Here is a 12423-nt window from a genome sequence, read left to right as displayed (position 1 = left end):
AGTCTAGACACGATCTCTTTATATGATGAAAAGATTGAATTTAGTATTCTATTAACATAAACATTCACCAACTCACACATCAATTGAGCATATTCGCTTGACGTGCAAGAACCAATGAGGTTCATTCTCGTGTTACGCGGCACATTTGAGCTTCCTCAAGAGGTTTGCTCTTGTGCGTCAAGCAGTTTTGGTTGAGCTTCTGTTCATGTTTGCTGATCATTGTTTATATGTGAATAATAACCTGCATTCAATCTGTTCATCATCTAAAGTTATTGAGTATCTTCATAAAGAGATCGTAAAACAAACTGTACTCCAAATTTTCTGAAGTTTTCAAGTAGATTAAATTTCTCAGATGTCATTTTGTGCAATCAAACCGCTGCAATTGCACCATCTTGTGCAATCAAACCGTTGCAAATGATCCAGAACGCTGCGGCAGGTCTTGTATTCAATGAGCCCAAAAGGGCTCATGTCACACCTCTATTCATCTCTCTGCATTGGCTACCACTCGCTGCCCGGATCAAATTCAAAGCCCTGACTCTTGCTTATGGATCTTCCACAAGCTCAGCACCCGCATACTTCGACTCACTCCGACGAGTCTACACCCCCACCAGAAGCCTTCGCTCCGCTAATGAGCGAAGGCTTGTGGTACCATCACAGAGGGTCATGAAATCCCCCTCCAGAACTTTTTCTTTCATTGTTCCTGGTTGGTGGAACGATCTTCCGTCCTCCATACGCACGACAGAATCCCTCGCTTCATTCAAAAGACAGGTAGAAACTCATCTCTTCCATGAGCACTTAATCTTACATAAAAAAAACAAAATAAAAAACAAACACTTTCCTCCTCTATTTCTCCTTTCTTTTTCCCTTTTCTGGTTTTTGCTACTCTGAGCAGTATACAATTCTTGGTATTTGGGGCACTTTTTGTGTTTCTTTGCCTCTTCTAGACGGATCGCTTCCAGTTCTCCTGAGTTGTAAGTCTCTTTGGATAAAAGCATCTGCTAAATGCATAAATGTAAATGTATTTGTGTTCTGAAGATAAATGAAAGTCTTACGGGTTTGGAACAACATGAGGGTGAGTAATTAATGACAGAATTTTTATTTTTTGGGGGGAAACTAACCCTTTAATATCAAACACATCCATACTTATGTATTATTAATAGACCTATGCCTACATTCTAGAATTTCTAGTAGTATTTTGAATAAAATAGCTCCAAGGTGAGGCTTCAGAATTTCCATCGGTCATTACAAAATGGTGTGAACAAGCATGGCCAACTCAAGTGTGCGTTTTGTGAATCTCGTGACGTAATTTGTTTGTGGATCGGACCTCATGGCTCATGCTGTTTGTTGTTGCATTAAGGTAAGTTAATTTAAGTTAAGTTTCTTTGAATTATTGATCTTTTTTGTCCTAGATTAAGGCCCTGTACATTCAGGGATGTGAGGTCAGATTTCCTGTGTGCTAGAAAAGCATTGCACCATCCCTGTATATGTGTGATATGATGAGATGTGAAATCGGAGAACAGGTCAGTGCAGATATAGGGCAATGTGTGTATTTCTCTGTGCGTGTGTGGGTGCTGACATTTGATCGTGATGAATTTTAAAGCAGGATCAAGGGGTAGTGACAGTCTAGGGCACTTCATGAAGACGGTGGGAGGTATTGGTGCTTTATATGTAGGTGCAGGACTGCACTGAATCACAGAGCAGGATCAGAAGACCTTGGGGTTGAAGGGCAGTGTGTTTAGTCTATGCAGTCAGTGTGGGGTATGATTTTATGTATGTGTGATGATCAAAGCAGTGGTTATGAAACCCCACCCCCACTCGGCCAGGCCAGTGAACCTCCAGCTGCTGGCATCATATTGTGAGCCTTCGGTAAGAAAGAAAGAACTACTGTGAAACTTCCACACTGCAAATATAGCCCACTATTCAGTCAAATGATGCATTTACTTATGTCTTAGTTTTAGACTAAGAATACATTTACAGGTCAACAATGGTCAACTTAAATGTTTATCCTTCGTGTTATTTGCGTACAGATGACAACATTGTCAAAATAATCCTTGTTCACGTGGATCCACGAAAATGACTAAAAGCGTTGTGTTATGCTTCAGGCCAGTAGAAGGCGATCTCACTTTTTAAAGAAACAGCACGTGCCTATAGACTGAACACATAATATGTATGCATGACATATGTAGTTACCATGGAGACAATAGCAGTATTGTTTTTAGAAACGTGCACTTTAAATCCTGTTTTCAAAAGTTTGCGTTTTCAGGTTTATCATATAAATGAATGGGCAAAATTAATAAAACCATTTCCATTTTTAGTTGAAACCGGTGTTGTATAATTGGCCCTTCAATTGATAAGAATGAACATTCACACTTGCATTAAAAAGGCCTACAAGTTGGGTGAATCTCAAGAAAACATGGCGTGATTATTTCAACCGGCAATGGAAAATTAAGCTTTTTTAAATTAAAACCAATAGACCCTGACATTATTTTCATTATCAATTGCATTTATGCCCTTAGTTCTCATGACTACAATACATTCAGACATCCAACAACACTCCTAGAAATTGGGTTGTTTGAACCCAGTGAATGGACCCATTCAAACAACCCAATTTCTGGGTTTGTCCATTTTCAACCCAACTTGGGTTGTTTTTTAACCCAGCATTTTTTAGAGTGAATACATTTACTTTATTCATGTGTATAATGGTCTACAAATTATATATAAATAATTATTTTTTCATTGAATTTTCAAAAAAAATATGCTTACGGTAATGCATTACGCATTCATTAGTTTTCAATAATTCAGCAAACCGAAGTCAGTTATTCTGCTATGGTTACTACACCTCAATATATTGTTCAGATATTATTACAGGGAGTGCAGAATTATTAGGCAAATGAGTATTTTGACCACATCATCCTCGTTATTCATGTTGTCTTACTCCAAGCTGTATAGGCTGGAAAGCCTACTACCAATTAAGCATATTAGGTGATGTGCATCTCTGTGATGAGAAGGGGTGTGGTCTAATGACATCAACACCCTATATCAGGTGTGCATAATTATCAGGCAACTTCCTTTCCTTTGGCAAAATGGGTCAAAAGAAGGACTTGACAGGCTCAGAAAAGTCAAAAATAGTGAGATATATTGCAGAGGGATGCAGCAGTCTTAAAATAGCCAAGCTTCTGAAGCGTGATCATCGAACAATCAAGCGTTTCATTCAAAATAGTCAACAGGGTCGCAAGAAGCGTGTGGAAAAACCAAGGCGCAAAATAACTGCCTGTGAACTGAGAAAAGTCAAGCGTGCAGCTGCCAAGATGCCACTTGCCACCAGTTTGGCCATATTTCAGAGCTGCAACATCACTGGAGTGCCCAAAAGCAAAAGGTGTGCAATACTCAGAGACATGGGCAAGGTAAGAAAGGCAGAAAGTCGACCACCACTGAACAAGACACACAAGCTGAAACGTCAAGACTGGGCCAAGAAATATCTCAAGACTGATTTTTCTAAGGTTTTATGGACTGATGAAATGAGAGTGAGTCTTGATGGGCCAGATGGATGGGCCCGTGGCTGGATTGGTAAAGGGCAGAGAGCTCCAGTCCGACTCAGACGCCAGCAAGGTGGAGGTGGAGTACTGGTTTGGGCTGGTATCATCAAAGATGAGCTTGTGGGGCCTTTTCGGGTTGAGGATGGAGTCAAGCTCAACTCCCAGTCCTACTGCCAGTTTCTGGAAGACACCTTCTTCAAGCAGTGGTACAGGAAGAAGTCTGCATCCTTCAAGAAAAACATGATTTTCATGCAGGACAATGCTCCATCACACGCGTCCAAGTACTCCACAGCGTGGCTGGCAAGAAAGGGTATAAAAGAAGAAAATCTAATGATATGGCCTCCTTGTTCACCTGATCTGAACCCCATTGAGAACCTGTGGTCCATCATCAAATGTGCGATTTACAAGGAGGGAAAACAGTACACCTCTCTGAACAGTGTCTGGGAGGCTGTGGTTGCTGCTGCACGCAATGTTGATGGTGAACAGATCAAAACACTGACAGAATCCATGGATGGCAGGCTTTTGAGTGTCCTTGCAAAGAAAGGTGGCTATATTGGTCACTGATTTGTTTTTGTTTGGTTTTTGAATGTCAGAAATGTATATTTGTGAATGTTGAGATGTTATATTGGTTTCACTGGTAAAAATAAATAATTGAAAGGGGTATAAATTTGTTTTTTGTAAAGTTGCCTAATAATTATGCACAGTAATAGTCACCTGCACACACAGATATCCCCCTAAAATAGCTCAAACTAAAAACTAAAACTTCCAAAAATATTCAACTTTGATATTAATGAGTTTTTTGTGTTCATTGAGAACATGGTTGTTGTTCAATAATAAAATTAATCCTCAAAAATACAACTTGCCTAATAATTCTGCACTCCCTGTATAAATTGTGAAATTTTATTAGCAATCTCTAAATGTATCTACCAAATATTTTTAAGTGTATTACATGACGTGAATGAATGAAAAAGAGCCCAAATGTCCCAAAGCAAACCTCTTCAGATTGCAATTAAGGCAAACTCCAAACTGGGTTGTCTCATGTTATCGCTCCAGTCAGTGTCTTTGATCAGCGCATCCCCCAGTAAAGCCCCAGAGCTGCTCTCCTCTGTCATTTTCTCCCCTCACACATCCTCCAACCCCCTCTCTCCCTGCTTCCAGGAAATATTTCTCCGGGGACTGTCTTTGTTTAAAGCAAATAGGCAGAATCCAAGCCAAAAGCAGAACGCGAGCGCTTCCATTCATATACATGCACTGTTCCTGGTTCTGAGGCCAAGAGCTGACTAAGCCAAGGCAATGCTGAGTAAATCTTTTACATCAAACCAGAATAGAAGATTATTATTCATTTTGCTCCGGTTATACACTACCCAGCCCCCCAAAATTGATGCAACTCTTAATATAAATAAATGTTGTGATTGTTGGTATTTCCATCAAGAGGTGCATCATTTTTGGTCCAGATCTTGTATTAATAATGCAAGAGTCCAGCACTCTGTAAAGTCTCCTCCAGCACATCCCAAAGACTTTCAATGAATGTAAGGTCTGGAGTCAGAGGTGCCAATTCATGTGTGAAAGTGATTCTTCATGCTCCTTCACAACCATTCTTTCACAGTTTGAGCCGGATGAATCTTGGCATTATCATCTTGGAATATGGCCCTGATGGGTCTTCCTACATTGTTTAAGAAATGAAAAGCGACACACTCCATCAATTAGGATTAGATTATAACATGCTAGAAACTCTTAGGCATTTACTTATTAAGAAAAATAAAATAAAAATTCTGGGCATTGCATTTTATATGCAATGATGTTACATTTTGTGGCATGATTTTCATGAAAATAAAGCATGTTTCCCCATCAATTTTACCATAATTATATTTATAGTATGCAACATGCAGTGTCATGCATGCATTCTCTTCTCTTCTGAAGGCATAATAAATGGAAGAGAAATCATTGACTCTAAATTTGTAACTCAGAGGGTGGGAGAGAGATGGAGAAAGACTACATTACAGTAGCAGAAAAAGATGGAGAGAGATAGCGAGGCATAAATGGAGAGAGAGAAAAAGAGACATACATAATTCATGAGAATCTTCAGGTTGCAATTAAGAATCAAATAGCTACAAGGAAGTCACTAGTTTACTGTAAAATTCTCATTACCATATTTTATCATGTATATCATATTACATCTCTTTTCTCTGATAACGTGTTTGCTGGCACGAAGGCGGGGCAACCTGTCACTCATAAAACCAATAGAAAACCACAACCATTCAACCATCCAATCAATTTCCGGCAGAAAAAAAAACCCTACATTTTTTCCTTGTTCGAGAAGCCGTTTCACTCAGATATAAACCTCTGTAGTGAAGAAAAGACCATCACAACCTTTGTTTTGCAGACTTTAAATCTTTTATTTGTATTTATTATTAGAATGAGGTTGGTTTGCACTATGGTAATGACAATCTAAAGCTATCTTAATTTTCACAAAGCAAAATATAATGCATGATTATCTTTCTCTTGATTTTGGGGTGAAACATGACCTGATCTTTGTGTGATTCACCCTTTAGGTTAAAGGAACGTCATATTTCAGAGATTTCCCCCCATTGCAAATGGATTCCCAGTCCCCAAAGCACTCTAGACATGAACCATCATGTCAGTATAATTGTAAAATGATAGGCAATAAGTCAGACAGATACAAGTGAATGAATCGTAAGATGAGGGTGCCCGTTTCAATTATGTACATTAGTTATAGATGAGGAACCTTTTGGGAATAACCCATACCGAATACATTTGCAGAATTAATATACTGTGCAAGGCCATTCTCTTGTACGTAATTGCACCCTAATTATCCATTAGTTATTGAATTACCCTTTTATCTGTTTGTCATGGGCAAAGGCTTAATAAATGGGAGAGAAATCATCAACTTGGTTATCAACGCTCCAAATTTGCAACACAGCGAGGGAAAATGCAGAGAGAGAGACTACATTACAGTAGCAGAAAAAGAGGGAGACAGATGGAGAGAGATAGTGAGGCATAGATAGAGAGACAGAGAGAAAGATACATACATATATTCATGAGCATCTTCGGGTTGTAATTAAGAATCAAATAGCTACAAGGAAGCCATTAGTTTAGTAAGTGTAAGAGACTGTGCAAGTAACTCTGAAGATTTTTGCTTTTCTTTCTCTCTGCTGATGCACAATGATCTGGGGAATTATTTTGCAAATGATTTCAAGGAATTCAACTATTGTACTGTGAATTGTGGATGTGAATTGAGTTGAAACAGAATCAAAAATTGCTGCACTTTGGATTTAAACAGGCAAATGCTTAAAACTCAATGACTGGACCATTATTACAGTGATTATTGTTTCTAGCATGTTATATGTTTGGCAACACTTAATCTCATCCTAATTGATGGAGTGTGTCGCTTTTCATTTCTTAAACAATGTAGGAAGACCCATCAGGCCATATTCCAAGACGACAATGTCAAGATTCATCCGGCTCAAACTGTGAAAGAAAGGTTGTGAGGGAGCATGAAGAATCACTTTCACACATGAATTGGCACCTCTGAGTCCAGACCTTACATTCATTGAAAGTCTTTGGGATGTGCTGGAGGAGACTTTACAGAGTGCTGGACTCTTGCATTATTAATACAAGATCTGGACCAAAAATGATGCACCTCTTGATGGAAATACCATCACAACATATATGATCATTGTGATTAGCTGTGTTTTACGTGCACGTCTCAGCCAATATTTGCTAAACAAGTGAATTGTAATGCAGTAACTGAGTCAATGATGCCATTGTATCGTTTACCTTTATCATTGTGTACATTAATCACTTCAGGTGCATTTCTATGTGGACTTTCAAGTTGGCAATACAACATTAAAGGGTTAGTTCACCCAAAAATGAAATTGATGTCATTAATGATCCACCCTAATGTCGTTCCACACCTGCAAGACCTCCGTTCATCTTCAGAACACAGATTAATATATTTTATATTTTAGTCCGAGAGCGTATGCAAGTGAATGCACACTATACTGTCCATGTCCAGAAAGGGAATAAAAACATCATCAAAGTAGTCCATAATCCTCAAATAAAGATTCAAACGTGTATGAATCAGTGATTGATTCATGATTCGGATCGCCGATGTCCCGTGATTTCAGCAGTTTGGCAGTTTGACATTGGCGATCCGAATCATGAATCAACACGCATAACCGTTTGTATCTTTATTTGAGCTTTTAAAACAAACGCGGAAGAGAAGACAATGCTGAATAAAGTCGTAGTTTTTGTTATTTTTGGACCAAAATGTATTTCCGATGCTTCAAGAGATTCTAATGAACTAACTGATGTCTCATATGGACTACTTTGATGATGTCTTTATTCCCTTTCTGGACATGGACAGTATAGTGTGCATTCATTTGCATATGCTCTCGGACTAAATATAAAATATCTTAAACTGTGTTCTGAAGATGAACGGAGGTCTTACAGGTGAGGAACGGCATTAGGGTGAATCATTAATGATATTAATTTCCTTCTTGGGTGAACTAACACTTCAAGTCTTAAAATGTAGATATAATTTGAAACCAATCCTAATTTCTACTGGATAATGTGAAATTGTGGACCTGAAAATAATGCAGCCAGCAGGACTATTTAGAACTTTTACAAGACATTCTGACTTCAATTTAGATTAAAAATAAAAAGGAGACTATACACTATTAATTAAGATTCTACCATTTATTACACATAAAGACATTCTTAAATAAAAATGCTTCACTTAACAGTTCTTGCATAGATATATTACAATACCAATTTAAAAAAGAATTATGAAACAAACCAGTAACAAAAATAAACTCTTTTCCTTTTTCCTTAATAAAGAACATTGTCATACTAACATCATATAATACAAATAATATATGCAAACACTTTTTACAGCAAATAAAACAAAAAATTAAAATTAAAAAACGGCATAAATATAGGAGCAAAGTGGAAAGCATGAAATGCCTGCAAAAAGCAGAGGGATCGGAACGGATTTCATTTACAGCAGGAAGTGTGGAAAAAAGCCTTTAACCGGAAAACTACTCTACGAGTGCAACAAACATTGGAAATCACTCTATCAGCTTCATACAATCCATTTGGAAGCTTTTAGCACAGCGTTTTGAGCAACAGAAGGGTACGAAAAAACAATGCGTTAGATGGCTAGTGAGCGAATGGAGACCAGCGGCTAACATGAACATGTACAGACAATCCAAAAACAATGTACAGACCTCTAAAACAGACTAATCATAGTACCACGAGATATGAAATGCATTCAAACTCCTAATTTAGTGTTCCCTGCATGTGTAGTAGTGTCTCAGCTCGTGCTAGAACCTTAATATGTCAATTTTACATTATAGAATGTAAAAGTGTACCTGTAAGAGTGCATCGGTAATTACAAATAATTGCATTATCCCACAGCAGAAAGGTCGGTAAGTTGTTGTCTGTGCGATTTAAAAGCTGTAACATACAAGGTTTATACACACTTGAGAAACGACGGTGCACATAAAACAAGCCCCCCAAAAAGCAGACAACAAGCTTCTCTGTGAGGCTTCTCGGGACCATTAAGACAAACTCATTAGCTAGTTTTGCCAAGGTAACATCCTTAATTGGTCCTCCTGGAGGGTGTTAAGGAAGGATTTTAAGGGAAATGTGCACTTAAAGTGAACAAATGGTCAGAAGTTTACAAGGAAAACCACTAGTTTAACATCATATGTCTTGATTCACAGAATGCAATAACTTGACAAGCTCAATGAGAAGTTTAGCACAAGACTTGTGACAGAACGCTGTTTCTATCCATTAGCAGGTATTAAAGGGATAGTTCACCCGAAAATGAACATTTTGTCATCACTTAGCCTGGAGTTGTTCCAAACCTGAATGAGTTTCTTTCTTTGAACTGAAAAGAAGATATTTCGAAGAATGTTGGTAATCAAACAGTCGACAGCAGCCATTGAATTCCATAGGAGGAAAAAAAATATGCTATGGAAGTCAATGGTGCCCATCAACTGCCTGGAAAACAACATTCTTCACAATATCTTCTTTTGTGTTCAACAGAAGAAACAAACTCACACAGGTTTGGAACAAGTTGAGGGTGAGTAAATTATGGCAGAAGTTTCATTTTCAGGCGAACTGTCCCTGTGAATCCTCACAAAACCCGAAAAGAAATGCCCCGGTCATATTGCACCAGAAAAAAGAAAAGAAAAGAAAAAAAAAACAAAGTTTATATATATATATATAATTAAAAATTGTGACATTTTCATGATACTAGAACGCATTTTATACCCAACTACTCATGAACAAAATAGTAACATGATGGATAATTACTATTATTTAAGGGGAAAAGTTAGGAATAAAGAAGAAAGAAGTGCCTTATGCTCACCAATGTAAAATATTAATACTGAGAAATATTATTACAAAAAAAGAAGAAATTCTGAAAGTCATGTGACACTTATTCCTTATTTAATTTTCAGCATCAATTACATTTTAGACTGTGATGTGTTATTTTGTATTATTTAATTTATTTATGATCATTTAAAAAAATCTAAACTTTTGACTAGTGTATTCCAATGGAGTGATCGGTTTCACAATCTCTTTATTTCTTTAGTTTTTTTAGGTGAAATATGATCCAAGCATTATCTTGACAGGTTTTGTGATTTTTACTCTGCATAGCCCATGATCATGAATTTTCTGAAGATATATGGTAACACTTCAGATCGCAGTTTTTAAACCCTCTATGAAAAGTAATTTACTCACACTAGATTTTAGCAAGAAACCCGTCCTGTGCGACGGTCTCTTGAGGACATAGGATGCGAGCGGCTCTGCTCTGGAATCCAGTGACCTTGTGTCTTTGTTATTTTTCATGGAGCTAATGTGGCCAGGGAGGAGGTAAGCTGACACCCGGCTACATGGTGAAATTGACTGTGTCGGGTGGTTGCGATAAGATCTCCCGGTCAGCATAAGTGTGGCGTGTGACCCCCAGTGCGGTCCTACTCTGTTCCGCCCCATTGAGGGGGCGACCAGCGCAGGCCGCTGCCGGGACAGCCCAGTTCCTTTCTCATTACCCATACTGCCGTTCTGTCACACGTGCCTCCCTGTTGGTCTGTGTAACACAAGTGAGTGAGAAGAAGGAACTGACAGGTGACCAGACGGCTTGAACAAGACATGACTATCCTTGTCCATCACCTATTTTTTGGGGGTGAAATGAACCAGATGTTTTTTTTTTAAAAATCTATAGATATGGTTTTAGATATGGTCTTATGTATTAATAAATTACTATGCAAATGTTTAACTGTCTAAAATTAAACTGATTCTGTTCAGGGTTTAGAAATCTTTGAACAAGCCAAAGCATCGATATGAGCATCTTCCTGTTTATATACAGTATGGGTAGTATGCAAACGTTAAAAATAAATAAAATCTAGATTTGTTGCGCTCATTTTATACATCTCTTTAGTCTGGGCCTCTGGGTTTGATTACACAAAAGGGGTTTACACCACAATGCGCTTTAACAAGATTTGGAGGAAAAAAGGGATAGTTCACACAAAAATTTAAAATGGCTCATCATTTACTTACCCTAATGTTGGGTCCAAACCTGTATGACTTTCTTTTAGCAGAACGTTAAATATTAATGCAACATATTCTGCTCCCCACCAAAAAATAAAAAAATAAATAAGACCAATAGTCTGTAACGAAGCCCCGTACATGACATGACATGAGTTGTGTGAATGAGTTCTTAATTTGTGCCCACAATAAAAAATTTTTTTTAACAAATAATTTTAACTAGTGGACGAGAATACATCACATTCATATATATATATATATATATATATATATATATATATATATATATATATATATATATATATATATATATATATATATATATATATATATATATATATATATATATGAATGTGATGTATTGAGCTCGATAGCATACATATATTCCAAGTAAAATCTGAATTATCACACTATAGGTTTGAGAGATTTTCATGCAAACTTTATGCACGAATAAACATTGCAACCATTTTGAAGTTAAGGATTCCTCAAAGCCTGTTTTTTTGCATGTCTTGTAAATGTTTGAATATGGGGAAGTGAGAATGAAATTCAAAAGCTAAATTTTAAAGACCTCCTGAAATCAAAACTGAGTAAAAATATATATATATATGTTTGGCTTTTAGAATGAATATGTTAGTCTTACTGTTATCTATAAGCTATTGTGCTCCAAAACAATTACAAATATTTTTAGAAAATGTAAGCATTCAAAGCATCTCCCACTTCTGCCAAAATGGATCAACACTGCACTTCAGTTTCTCATCAGATTTTCTGTCCAATCCAATGCTCTCTAGAATCTGAAGTGTTTTGGCCCCCTATATAAATAGATGCTGAAGCTGTGACTAAAATCAGTCACATGTTCAAATATTTACTACACTCAGTGGTTAGTGATCAGTGGTTAGGGAATGATTCAGTAAATATGCTGTCGAGGCGAATAAAGTTTGGTTTCATGTTAGTTTCGCAAATCGCAGCAACGTGGACACATTCTGCTCCTGTCCAGAGACTCGGGTGCACAGAGCGGATCATGTGATCGAGTCACCGCAGACCACAAAACGTATAGGTCCCATTTGAATTCTGCACAGAATGCCATTTCAAAGCGATATGCAGGAGATTAGGAGGAGAAACGGTTATAGATTAGGAGGAAAAAGCTTGGCTTTGCCGAGCTAAAAAGGCTCTAGTCAAGCTGTGATATTAACAAAACGCTGTTGGCGGTTTAAAAAAGAAGAAGGGAGGAGCTGTTTGATATGTCCCGCCCAGTTTTTCTGTTTCTGGGGAAATTACATCAACACATTGAATAATGGTACGTGTTTAAAGACAC

The sequence above is a fragment of the Pseudorasbora parva genome, chromosome 4, assembly GCF_024679245.1.
Source record: "Pseudorasbora parva isolate DD20220531a chromosome 4, ASM2467924v1, whole genome shotgun sequence".
Classification (NCBI taxonomy): Eukaryota; Metazoa; Chordata; class Actinopteri; order Cypriniformes; family Gobionidae; genus Pseudorasbora; species Pseudorasbora parva.
This window is presented reverse-complemented; position numbering follows the sequence as displayed.